The sequence below is a fragment of the Castor canadensis genome, chromosome 14, assembly GCF_047511655.1.
Source record: "Castor canadensis chromosome 14, mCasCan1.hap1v2, whole genome shotgun sequence".
NCBI lineage: Eukaryota > Metazoa > Chordata > Mammalia > Rodentia > Castoridae > Castor > Castor canadensis.
The window spans coordinates 10,185,846-10,200,763 of NC_133399.1; positions in this window are offsets into that span (position 1 = coordinate 10,185,846).

Here is a 14,918-nt window from a genome sequence, read left to right on the forward strand (position 1 = left end):
AACTGGGTATTAATTTAGCAATACAGGACCTTATTACCTGTTTTCCTCCTGCTGCTAGTCAGGCTTACATTAAATTAAAATACATAATGATATGTGACCTTCATCTGCAACATGCCAGTATTCGCCATGTTTGTTGCGATATGACCTAGAAAACACTGTATTATACAAGCTAAGTACTTGAGTTGTAAGGCAGAAAACAAGGTGGTTAGGCATTCCATGGCTGGCAAGGAATCAGAGCTGAATCAATTCCATGCATGAACAACTTGTCAATTAAGGAAAGGGATAATGCTGACACAAGGGACGGCCTCACCTTGGTTATTTCTATACGACATGAATGATCATCTCAAGCTGTCCTTTTTTCCTTTCCTTTCATGTGTGTGCTTAAGTTTATGAACTCCCATATTAGCAATATGAGAGGATTTCATTGGGATAATTTCATACATGCCTGCAGTGGCTTGAGATACCTTGAATCCATTTTGGTACTGGGTGATCTAGTTCCAAAATTCTACATATAATCAGTTTTCAAACACCATTTGTTGAAGAGTGTCTTTCTGCCATCTTCTTTCATGCGTTCCCTAAAGTAGATCATTTTAGGTCTTCCTTGTCTTCTACTATATTGGTTTCTCCCTTTACATATGTCCCTAGTACCCAAGTACTGTGTTCTCTGAATTCTATGAATTTAGGCAAGATGTGTGTTCCTTTTTTTGTATTCTCATGCCTTTTTTTCTAGCAGCAGTAGCGTTAACCTCAGAGCCTCATGCTTCCCAGGCTACCACTTGAGCCATTCCACCAGCATGTAATAAATTTCTCAGTGGGCATCTCTTTAACACGTGTATTATGAAGAATTTTCTGCTTTAATCTTCAATTGTTCAATATTTTAGCATTGTCTGAGAGGATATTTTATGTGAGTTCTATTTCTTTAGATTTTCAAGGTGTTTTTTGTAGCTCAGACCATGGTCTGTGTGGGTGAATGTGCACATGACCTTGAGAACGATGTGTACTCTTTGTTGGATACGGTATTCTGCAATACCAAATGAGTCCAGTTGATGGATAGTGCTGTTCATTTCCAGTACACCATTACTGCATTTCTGTCTTCATCTGTCAATGACTGATACATGAATAAATGCATTGAGATCAACAAATACTGTTGTGCAACTGTAATGTTCAGTTCTGGGTGTTTTTCAGACATATACCTGATCCAAAATTATGTGGATAATTGTTAGGGATTGTTATGTCTTCTTGGAGAACTGCCTGCTTTATCATTATTCCATCCCTCTATTCCTTCTGTTTATCTTTAGCTGCTACTTTCTGATTGGACTGGAATTATAGTTTCTCAAGGTTTGAGCTAGTGTTAGAATTCTATCTCTCTGCCTAACTTTATATGTCATCTATTCTTGGCATTATTTTTATTTTAAAAGTATTTATATGCTACTTAAAATATAATGAAGCTCTAATTTAAGACATAATATTTTGAAAAATGGATACAGAGTGGTGAAATTAGGTTCTTCACCAGATACAGTACTTCTCATACCTATAATTTCATTGTGATTAGAGTACCTACATTCTATCTGGGCATCAGTGGCTCACACCTGTCATACTAGCTCTCAGGAGGCAGAGATCAGGAGGATCATGGTTAGAAGCCAGCCTGGGCATATATTCTGTAGTGCTCATTAATAGCTTATATAAACAGTGTTGGGAGATGGGAACTTTTTTTGGGCAGCTGAGGGTTTGAACGCATGGCCTCAGGCTTGCTAGCCAGGTGCTCTTACCATTTGAGTTACTCTACCAGCCCCTGTGTTGGGTGTTTTTGAGACAAGGTCTATAAATATTTACCTAGGCTGGCTCCAAACAGTGAGTCTCCTAATCTCTGCCTCCTAAGTAGCTAGGATTTACAGGTGTGAGGCTCTGGCACCTGGCTTGCAAGTGATATTTTCAATCCTTTGACTAGTATCTCCTCAACTCCTCATGTCTTTATGTGTAAAATGATTTCTCAAGAAAAGAACAGAGTTGATTCTTTTTTTCTAAACAATGGTATCACTGTTCTTTCATTGATATGTATAGATAATTCACATCTTGAGATAATTGCTAACTGGCTAATATGATCTCTACTTCCATCCATGTTGCTGGAAATGACATAATTTCAATAAATTTGTGGTCTATATATAGTGCATTTTATTTTTACATCCCTTTGCTGATTCCATAGCTTGAATATTATCAGTACTGCTGCTAGGAACATGATTGTTTTGCTACATTCCTTTGCATATAGGCCCAGGAATGGTACAGTAGGATCTCACAGTAATATAGGACAGAGAAGGTTCTCCCACACCTTCCCTGGTCAACAAAGCATCTCAGGTCCTTGAGATCCACAAATAGTGAAAAGATGTCTCAAAACAAGAAACCTTGCAAGGAGGTAGTTTTAGCAAAGATGCTTTTTAATATAACAAGATAAAGTATAAACAAGTGGAGGGGGAGAGAAAAAGACAGAGAAACCTTTCTTGTTGCTCACCCACAAAATGAGAGCAAAGGTTCAAGATGGTGGTCCCCACCTCCTAGTCTTATACTCAAGACCTGGAGGAATACACATAGTCAAAGACAATAGGTCTGGGTGGTGGCTATGGGTGTTAAAATCAGTAGGGGTCTGTCCTGGCCCACCCAAATCACAGGGACAGTAGGAGTGCTTTGTACTTTTCCTGTGATGACTTTCCATCCATCCAAGGATCCTTGCAGCTTCTTCACATCTCAAAGAAGACAGCAGAAATAGGAAGCTCCTGTTTGTCTCCCTGTTCATGTAATTTAGGATCTAAAAGGAGATGGGAGGGGGCAAGCTGCTCTGGTTCGCCAATCTTGAGTTCCTTGTTCCCATGTCAAAATGTGACCCTTAAAATACTACAATTTTCCTGTCTCCTCATCTGTTTGTGATGCATCAGTTGCATTTTTCATTTTTTAAGGAACTTGTATAGTAATTTCCATTGCACTCCAGTAATTTTCATTTCCAGCAACATCACCCAATTCAAAATTCAAAATGTAGCTGGGCACATCTGTAATCCTAGCTAGTCAGGATGCAGTGGTCCACATCTGTAATCCTAGCTAGTCAGGATGCAGAGATCAGGAGGATCTCAGTTCCATGACAGCCTGGACTATAGATTTCAAGACCCTATCTTGAAAACAAAGTCAGCCAGGTGCCAGTGGTTCATGTCTGCAGTCCTATATAGAAGGACTGAAGATCAGAAGGATCTTGGTTCAAAGTCAGCCTAGGGAAATAGTTCATGAGACCCTATCTTGAAAAACCCTTCACAAAAATAGGGCTGATGGAGTGGTTCAAGGTGAATGACCTGAGTTCAAGCTTCAATAATACAGAAAAAAATCACAATGTAAAAACAACTAAAACAACTCTCCTTAGTGAACAACACAAAGTAGAATGATAAGGAAAGTTCAAATATTGCATCCTTTGGTCTCCCCCTAGTGGAAATGTAGATGATATCACAGAGACACCCCAGAAATGACAAATGGTGTATTTATTCTCCTTTGTTGTGATTTGTTGATGTTTATGTTCTCACTTCATCTTCCTATAAAACAAATCATGTATTTCAATAATTCTCTTTGCTTCTTCAGACCTCAATATTCTATACACTCAGCTTCCAAACAAGAAAGTTACCTTCTTACAATCAATAATGAAAGAAATTCTGAAATGCTTAAGTAAGGTAATATGTCAGAGAAAAAAGATTGGCCAAAGTAAACAAAGAGAAGAAGCCAGGCATTCAGCCACATTTCCCAGCAGACTCCACATTCAGAAGGTTAAACTCCTGATAAACATATGGTGAGACAGCACCCTTGCTCATCAGGAAAGATTCAGATACTGCCTGATAGGGGTTTATTAACAATAACTACAGATGTCCCCTTTACCAGGAAGTTCCAGAGGGTTAGATCTCTACCTGAAAGTGGGACAAAGAACAAATACTTGATGATACTGCCTGCCCACAACAATGGGCAAATACACGGAGCCTTTTCTCCATTTGGCAGAACCCAAAAGTATCTTCACTCTCACTGTCTCAATTGGCACAAATCACACTCTGATGACACTAACTCAGTGTTTGCAAAAAAGAACTGGAGATGTCCACTTTACCCACAGTCTATAATCCTTGTAAACAGTAGTGATTAAAGAAGTTTCAATGCCTGGACTTTCTGGTGAGTAGCAGCAGGCAAGTGCAGACAAATGCCCTTTCTACTTTCAATTCAGGGAGTCTACCTTTTTTTTTTTTTGACAAAACTACCACATGGGCAGAAATAATTTCCTGATTCCCAATTTTTGAATGCTGACAAGAATCAAGTATTAGGAATAAAACATAGCCTAACTTTCTCCTCCCTTTGGGCCTACTTTAGCTTTAGGCAGTTCACAGCCTGTCCATTATGCTGACCTCGGGGTTCAAAGTCCTCTGGTCCAGAATCTGATGCTGTCCTCCATCCTTCCCACCTCCCACCTGCTTGCTACTCCTGTTTGCTCCTCTCTGGAAAGTACAGCCCTTCTCTGGCTCACCCTAGAACACTTGGGGACTGAGTGTCTGTGCCACCCCTGCTGACACACCCTATTCAAATAGAGGTCCTCATAACTTCACCAGCTTTTCCTTTGTAAAATCAGTTCCACTAACAGTGGGGACAGGTGACCATTACAACCCAGAGGGTTGTTACTACCTCTCCCTTCCAACTCCTGCCACAGTGCATGGGGACTGCCTTTTCCAGGGCATTGGGATACTTGGGGAGAACTAAGGACACAGGGTTCATAGCCAACATCAGAGCATGGCCTGAGGCCATGTTGTGGAGTATACACAAAGCTTCTGAACCCTGAAGACTCAGGGAAACTGAGCACCACTGAGAATGGGTCATGAGGATTCCACTCTTCAGAGTCCCCCACTCCACAAGCCACACGAGGCAGGAATTGTTGGTGACTGCTGTCGCAGTGCTGTGGGGACACTTGGGGCCACAGGCCAAGCTGTCCAGAGGGCTCCAGGAAGCCAAGGGGGCTTCTCACATCACATCATAAAGGGGACAAACATAGGTCCCAGTTCAGGCCCAGCCCCAGAGGAGCAAAGGCTGAGAGGAGTCAGTTGTGCTGGAGGATTGCACACCAAGGCTGCAGGAGGCTGCACCTGCCACCATTGCTTCTGTTTGTCTCCCCCACCACCGCTCCACATCACTGTGAGTGGAGTGAGGCCAAATCTCAATGTCCTTTTGGTTTGCATTTCCTTTATGGCTAAGGAAATTGGTTGTGTCTTCTAGCTTTTACAAGCTATATGTATTTCTTCTTTTTAGGACTGTTTTTCAGTTGATTTGTACATTTACTAATTTGACTATTTGTCTTTTGCTGTTTAGGTTTTTATGTTCTGTATCTCCTCTGAATATTAATGCCTTCTCAGGTGAACAGCTGGAAAAAAAGCCCCATTCTGTGGGCTCCTTCTCTACTCTGATAATTGTTTCCTTTGATGGAACACTTTTTAATCTGATGCAATCCTGTTGGTAGCACTTTGGATTCTGCAATCAGAAGATTTCCAAATGCTTTGTTTCTCACCAGAGTTTCCATGGAAGGACACGTGGGTGTGAATGGAGTTTATTAAAACATGGGAAGGGAAATATGAAAGGGAACATGTTGGGCCCACATGGAATCTGTAGTGAGGAGAGGGCTTCCTTCTCTGGGTGCTTTTAAAACTTATGCTGACCTATGGGAAGGGAGGAACCAGTGACTCCCATCCAATAATCAATGAGTGGGGAGGGGCATGGGCAGTTCTGGGGCCAGGTGAGGGTGGTACCTGAGCCTGAGCATGGTCAATTGGAAATGCAATATTTTTCTGAGTCCCAAGCTTTCCCTACCTCTAGCCTGCCTCAATCCCTTTTGTCAATTATGGCTCTTATTTCTGAGCTATTAGAGTCCCATTCAGAAAGGTGCTGCCTGCGGAGATTCCAAGATGACTACTAGAGGGAGGAATCAGCGTGCTTCCTAAAGTAAAATCTTGGAGAGACACTGGAGAACACCTGGCAGGAAAAACCACCAAGAAGAGGTAAAACTCCAACACCACCACACCCCCAGCCCACGCATAGCATCTCCACTCCATGTTAAATGGAGAAACCAGGAGGGCTCTCGTGCTGCCAGACACCAGCGCCTAACCTGCTTGGGAGAAGCAGACTGCAAGGTGAGCTAAGTGGCACATGGTATTCCCACAGACAAACCTGGGCCAGACCAGCATAGCCCCCTGGACAGACTGACCCCCACCCAGGGAAAAAAAAACAAACTGAATAATAAACAAGCAGCTGGAAAAAAAAAGACACATAGCAAAGAGGGCGGGGCACCCTGAGCACCAAAGGAGGGGGAGGGGAAATCCCTCACAGAACTGTAAATAAGTAAGCTGGCCAGAGAAGGCAGGAGCAGTGGCACCCACCCAGCAACCTTGGAGTGGGAAGGCTTGTAAGAGTGGTGGTGGGAGGAAAACTCCACAGGAGAGGGGGAAGGTGTCACTTCCCACACGAACTGTAAATAAACACGCCAGCCGGAGAATGCAGGTGTAGCGCCACCTCCCCCAGTGTGCTTGGAAAGGGGAAACCTTGTAACAGTGGCGGTTGTGCTCAGGAGATCTCTAAGTAAACAAAGCCTGAGGGGCTAGGTGAATGTTCAGCTCACTCCTGAGATCTGCATAAATAAAGCCTCCAGCAACAGCTAGCTGACAGTAGCAGGCAGGTGAGCCACAGCCTCAGATAGACATTCACAAAGCTGTCTCCAGACAATTTATTTTTCTCTTCCTTTGATGAGACAACAACCTAACTACATCTGCATGATGAAAAACTTACAGAAACTGTATTGCATCTGAACTTGGGACACTTTGTTGGGTTTTGGGTTTTTTTGCTTTTTTTGGCTTTTTGCCTTTTGATGAGACAATGACAGAACTACTTCTGAGACACCATCTCCAGGATTGGAGGCTGAGGGACGAACACCAAAATTATTAAGACTGAAACTTTATAGCATTTGAACTTGGAGACTTTTAAAAATTATTTTATTTTATATTTATATTTTAAAAAATTTTTATTTTATTTATTTTTATTTTTTTATCCTCTCTCTGTCTCTCTAATGCCTGTTTAGCTTACTGTTGATTAGTACACTATTTCTCCCTGTTTATATCTTTCACATGTTTTTTTTGTTTGTTTTGGTTTTTTTACTTGTTTATTTGTTTTTCCCTGTTTCTTTATCTTCTTTGCTTTCCCTCTCCTCTCACCGTTCCATTCTAAATATCACCATTGTTATTATTACAGGCTAGAAAATACTTAATTGCACACAGTAAAAGGACAATAACAATACCAAGGGCAAAAATGGGAAGACAGAAAAAAAAGAGAAACCAGTTTCCCCACTGCAAAAAATTAGTACAGAAACCAGAGGGAAATGAAGAAAACAATACTCAGATCAAGACTCCAACAAAATGAAGATAAACTATGCCAAAGAACCCAATGAAGCCCACAAGAATAATCTGAAAGATGAAATTAATTAATTAATGACAATTTTATAGAGATGATACTGGATATGGTCAACCAAAATATACAGGAGAATCTCCAAGACAACAAAAATAAGAGAATTTGAGAAAGCACAAGAAGAAATAAAAGAAACCATAGAAGCACTGTATAAACACCAAAGTGAAACAAAGAACACAATTAATAAAGAGATAAATGAACTCAGGATGAAAATAGACAACATTAAAGAGGAAGTGACTCAGGATATGGAAAAACCTCAAAAAAGAATGAAACAGAAATGCAATACAAAATGGAAGGCCAATCAAGCAGAATATAACAAGCACAAGACAGAATCTCAGAACTCGAAGATGAAATGGTAATTAAAGGAAAAACCAAAGAACTATTAGTTAAACAACTCAAGACCAGTGAAAAGAAAATGCAAGAACTCACTGACTCCATCAAAAGACCAAACCTGAGAATCATGGGCATTGAAGAAGGAGAATAGGTGCAAGCAAAGGGAATGCATAATATATTCAACAAAATAATTACAGATAATGTCCCAAATCTAGAAAAATCTATTCCCAAATAGATGCAAGAGGCCTCCAGAACACCAAATAGACCAGACCAAAATAGAACTATTCCACGGCATATTATCATTAAAACAACAAATACTGAGACCCGAAAAAGAATATTGAAGGCTGTAAGAGAAAAAAACCAAATAATATACAAAGGTAAACCATCAAAATCATAGCAGACTTCTCAAAAGAAACATTAAAATCAAGAAGAGTATGGGGTGAGATCTTCTGGGCACTGAATGAAAATAACTTCAACCCTAGGATACTCTATCCAAAAAACTGTAATTCAAAATAGATGGAGCAATAAAAGTCTTCAATGATAAGCAGAAACTAAAACAATATGTGACCACCAAGCCACCACTACAAAAGATTCTTCAAGGGATTCTGCACACAGAAAGTGAAACCCAGCATAATCATGAAAGGGCAGGCAGCACCAAACTACCAGAAAAGAAAAAGCAAGAAAGTAGAGAGCAACCTCAATTTAGGTACACACAATCAAACCTTCAAACAACTAAGACAACTAAATGACAGGAATCACCACATACCTATCAGTACTAACACTTAATGGAATTACTTCTCCAATCAAAAGGCACTGTTTGACAAACTGGATTAAAAAGGAAGATCCAACAATTTGTTGCTTACAGGAGACCCATATCAACAACAGAAATAAGCATAGCCTTAGGATGAAAGGCTGGAAGAAGATTTACCAAGCCAATTGCCCCTGAAAACAGGCAGGAGTAGCAATACTTATCTCTGACAAAGTACACTTCAAAGCTACATTGATCAAATGAGATAAAGACAGACATTTCATACTAATAAAAGGGGAAATAGACCAAAAGGAAATAACAATTATCAACCTATATGCACCCAATGTCAATGAACCAATTTCATTAAACATAAAAGCATATATTAGCTCCAACACAGTGGTTGTGGGAGACTTTAACACCCCATTATCATCAATAGATGGGTCATCCAAACAAAAAATCAGTAAAGAAACCCTAGACCTAAAATATACCATACATCAAATGGATCTAGTTGATGTCTACAGATTCCATCAACCGCTACACAGTATACATTCTTCTCAGCAGCCCACGGAACCTTCTCCAAAATAGATCATATCATAGGGCACAAAGTGAGCCTCAGCAAATATAAGAAAACAGAAATTATACCATGCATTCTATCTGAACACAATGCAATAAAACTAGAACTCAACAAAAAAACAAAAAACATGCAAACAGTTGGAACTGAGTAACTCATTGCTTAATGAACAATGGGTCATTCATGAAATAAAATTGGAAATTAAAAAGTTCCTGGGAATGAGCAAACTGCAAAAGAATGTATGAAAACAATTCCATTTACAATAGCCTCAAAAAAAATCAAATACCTAGGTGTAAACCTAACAAAAGATGTGAATGACCTCTACAATGAAAACTATAAACTTCTGAAGAAAGACATTGAGGAAGACTATAGAAAGTAGAGAGATCTCCCATGCTCATGGATTGGTAGAATCAACATAGTAAAAATGTCGATACTCCCAAAAGTAATCTACATGTTTAATGCAATTCCCATCAAAATTCCAATGACATTCATTAAAGAGATTGAAAAATCTACCATGAAATTTATATGGAAACACAAGAGGCCACGAATAGCCAAGGCAATACTCAGTCAAAAGAACAATGCAGGAGGTATCACGATACCTGACTTCAAACTATATTACAAAGCAATAACGATAAAAACAGCATAGTACTGGCACAAAAACAGACATGAACAGCAGTGGAACAGAATAGAGGACCCAGATATGAAGCTACACAAATATAACCAACTTGTCTTTGACAAAGGAGCTAAAAATATACAATGGAGAAATAGCAGCCTCTTCAACAAATACTTCTGGGAAAACTGGTTAGCAGTCTGCAAAAAACTGAAACTAGATCCATGTATATTATCCTATACCAATATTAACTCAAAATGGATCAAGGATCTTAATATCAGACCACAAACTCTAAAGTTGATACAGGAAAGAGTAGGGAATACTCTGGAGTTAGTAGGTATAGTTAAGAACTTTCTCAACGAAACCCCAGCAGCACAGCAACCAAGAGATAGCATAGATAAATGGGACCTCATAAAACTAAAAAGCTTCTCTTTATCAAAAGACATGGTCTCTAAACTGAAGAGAACACCCACAGAGTGGGAGAAAATATTTGCCAACTACCCATCAGACAAAGATAACCAGAATATATAAGGAACTTAAAAAACTAAATTCTCCCAAAACTAATGAACCAATAAACAAATGGGCAAATGAACTAAACAGAACTTTCTCAAAAGAAGAAATTCAAATGGCCAAAAAACACATGAAAAAATGCTCACCATCTCTAGCAATAAAGGAAATGCAAATTAAAACCACACTAAGAATCCACCTCACCCCTGTTAGAGTAGCCATCATTAGCAACACCACCAACAACAGGTGTTGGCGAGGATGTGGGGAAAAAAGAACCCTCTTACACTGTTGGTGGGAATGTAAACTAGTACAACCACTCTGGAAAAAAATTTGGAGGCTACTTAAAAATCTAAACATTGATCTACCATTTGATCCAGCAATACCACTCGGGGATATACCCAAAAGAATGTGACACAGCTTACTCCAGAGGCACCTGCACACCCATGTTTATTGTGGCACTATTCACAATAGCCAAGTTATGGAAACAGCCAAGATGCCTCACCACTGACGAATGGATTAAGAAAATGTGGTATCTATACACAATGGAATTTTATGCAGCCATGAAGAAGAACGAAATGTTATCATTCACTGGTAAATGGATGGAATTGGAGAACATCATTCTGAGTGAGGTTACCCTGGCCCAAAAGACCAAAAACCTATGTTCTCCCTCCTATGTGGACATTAGATCAAGGGCAAACACAACAAGGGGATTGTACTTTGAGCACATGATAAAAGTGAGAGCACACAAGGGAGGGGTGAGGATAGGTAAGACACCTAAAAAATTAGCTAGCATTTGTTGCCCCAACGCAGAGAAACTATAGCAGATACCTTAAAAGCAACTGAGGCCAATAGGAAAAGGGGACCAGGAACTAGAGAAAAGGTTAGATAAAAAAATTAACCTAGAAGGTAACACACATGCATAGGAAATTAATGTGAGTCAACTCCCCTTATAGCTATCCTTATCTCAACCATCAAAAACACTTGTTCCTTCCTATTATTGCTAAAACTCTCTCTTCAACAAAATTAGAGATAAGGGCAAAATAGTTTCTGCTGGGTATTGAGGGGTGGGGGAGAGAAGGAGGGGGCGGAGTGGGTGGTAAGGGAGGGGGTGGGGGCAGGGGGGAGAAATGACCCTAGCATTGTATGCACATATGAATTATAAAACAATTAAAAAAATGAATAAATAAAAAAAGAAAATGTGGTATCTATACACAATGGAATTTTATGCAGCCATGAAGAAGAACGAAATGTTATCATTTGCTGGTAAATGGATGGAATTGGAGGACATCATTCTGAGTGAGATTAGCTTGACCCAAAAGACCAAAAATCGTATGTTCTCCCTCATATTTGGACATTAGATCAAGGCAAACACAACAAGGGGATTGGACTTTGAGCACATGATAAAAGCGAGAGCACACAAGGGAGGTGTGAGGCTAGGTAAGACACCTAAAAAATTAGCTTCATTTGTTGCCCTTAACACAGAGAAACTAAAGCAGATACCTTAGAAGCAATTGAGGCCAATAGGAAAAGGGGACCATGAACTAGAGAAAAGGTTAGATCAAAAAGAATTAACCTAGAAGGTAAGACACACGCACAGGAAATCAATGTGAGTCAACTCCCTGTATAGCTATCCTTATCTCAACCAGCACTTTAAAGTGACAGAGGCCAATAGGAGAAGGGGACCAGGCACTAGCGAAAAGTTCGAGAAGAATTAACTTAGAAAGTAACACACATGTACAGGAAATCAATGCAAGTCAACTCCCTGTATAGCTATCTTTATTTCAACTAGCAAAAACCTTTGTTCCTTCCTATTATTTCTTATACTCACTCTTCAACAAAATTAGAGATAAGGGCAGAATAGTTTCTGCCTGGTAGCAAGGAATAAGGGTGGATAAGGGAGGGAGTGGTGGGGGGGGGTGGGATTAGGGAGGGCACGAGGGAAAGGGGGGAGAAATGCCCCAAACAATGTATGGACATATGAATAAGTTAAAAATTTAAAAAAAAAGAAAGTTGCTGCCTCTGCCCATATCTTCAAGGGTTTTTCCTATGTTTTACTGTAGTGGTTTCAAAGTTTCAGGTATATGTTAAGTCGTTCAGGCATTTCTTTTGTTTTAAGTAGACTTTACTAAAGACTCTGGGAAAACAAGAAATAAACAAAGTCATGTAGAAGTACGTGAATAATAGCTCTCAGGCACTGTGCCAACCTGGTGTATCTTAAGACAAAAGAGGACACTGCTCCTGTGAGAGGCGCTCAAGTGGAGTTTGTGGAAACCCCTGACTCCTTACTTGGCACATGAATTAACTAAAAACAGAAAAAGCTTGGGATCCCTGCCTCCATTTTGTACCTGTCTTTGCTCTAAGCCACTTTCTTTGCAGTCACTTTGGAATCACCTTGGATTCCAGAACGGACAGAACTGATGACATCTTTCTGATATGGGACTGAAACTACCCCCAGTAGTAAACCTTCCTGAGATAGACCACTTGCCTGACTCCAGCTAACAACTCCTGACCCTGTCCCAGAACAAAGACTGAGATAATGACCAACTAGAACACACCTGTGACTGACTGCTTAGCTATGTGTAAATTTTGTCCCCTGTCCCCAGTTCTTTGTCTGCTCAAACCTTCACTTATGTCTGTATGCCAAAGAAGGCTGAAGATGAGCTGAGTGCTTACTCTGACTCTTCCCAGGACATGTCCAGAGTCATGTACTAAACCTACTTTCTGGGGTTGCCAGAGTGGCACAAGGGTTAAACTGCCTGCCTAGCAAGCATAAGGCCCTAGGTTCAAACTACATTACCACAAAAAAAAAAAAAAGGCTAATTCACCCATACGAGCAGGGCAAAGAATCAGTTCAGAAACAATCACAGGCATGATCAACACATGGAACTAAGTATAAGGGTCACTGCTGATGCAAGGGATGGCCACACATTATTTCTGCATTACATGAGTGATCACACAGACTGGTCTATTTGCCACTGTATTCTTTTGGGGTGTGTGTGTGTGTGTGTGTGTGTGTATGCATGAGTTTTAATTTTATGTCTGAACTACTGTATAGTAACAATACAAGGGGATTTCATTTTAAATTATAATTAAACACACAACTTCCGGCATTTTGAATTCATTTTGGTACAAGATGATAGGGATCTGTTTACATATAAATATCCAGTTTTCCAGCACCATTTGATGAACAGACTGCCTTTCCTCCAATGTCAGAGTTTGGTATCTTTGTCAAAGTTTGATGGGTGTGACTTGTGGGTTTATATCTGAGTCTTCTATCCTATTCCACTGGTGTACATGTCATTTTGTTTTCCACCAATATCTGCTATCTGTGTTACTATGGCTCTGTAGTATGATTCAAAGTCAGGTATTGTGATGCCTCACACATTGCTGTTTTTGTTCAGGATTGCTCTGTCTGTTTGGGTTTTTTTGTGTTTCCATATGAATGTTAGGATATTTCCTAATCCTGTCAAGAATGTCATTGTTATTTCTATGGAGTTTCATTGAACCTGTAGATCCCTTTCAGTAAAATTCCCATTTCACTGCATTAATTTTACCCATCCAAGAACACTGGGAGTCTTGCCAGTTTTTACAGTCTTCATAAATTTCTTACTTCAAAGTTTTATACTTTTCATTGTAGACATCTATCTCTCCTCAGGGAAGTTACTCCTAAGTACATTTTGCAGTTATTGCGAATGGGATTGTTTTCCTGATTTCTTTCTGTATATGTTTATTATTGGTACATGGAGGAGAAATGTAGCATTAAATGGTGATTTTGTATCCTGCACCTTTGCTGAAAGTGTTTATCACATCTATGGGTTCTTGGTTGGAGACTTTAGTGTTCTTTAAGAATAAGATCACACGTACATTTTCACCTATAAATAGGGATAACATGACTAGTTCCTGTCTGATTTGTATCTCTTTAATTGTTTTCTCTTGCCTTATTGGTCTGGCTAGAAAGTCAAGAAATATATTGAACAAGAGAGGGGAGGGGAAACACTTCTGTTTTCTTTAGAAGTTTTGACTATTTTTTGTCTAGTCTATCTTTTATTACTCTTTTTATATTGCATTATGTTGTACTTTTATCTATTTCTTAAATTTTAGTCATTCTTAGTGGTTTTTTGTTTCATTGTGCATTTTATGGATAGGACTAGGTTTGAACTCAGGACTTTGCAGTTGCAAATCAGGCATTCTACTGCTTGAGCCTCACCTCTAATCCATTTTGCTGTGCTTATTTTGGACATGGTTTCTCTCAAACTGTTGACCAGGGCTGCCTTCAAAAGTTCATACATCTAATCTTAGACTCCCAAGTAGCTAGGATTACAGGTGTGAGTCATCTGTTTCAGGCTAGTTTCACATTCCGACTTTAAATCCCACTTGGGTCTGGTGTATCATTCTTGATATATGCTGTCACATGGAAGCTACTATTTGATGAGAATTTTAGTATCTATGTTTATGAGAGCACTTCTCCTGTGGTGTTTGTATCAAGTAAGGCCTTTTTTCCCATTTTGCTCCTGTAGCTGTGGTGATTCACAGTGTGAATTTTAAGTGTCAGCTATGCTTCTATTTCCTAGAAGACACTGTGAAGAATTTGTGTCCATTCTTCCTTAAATGTTATGCAGACTAAACAACTGTGATTACCCAGG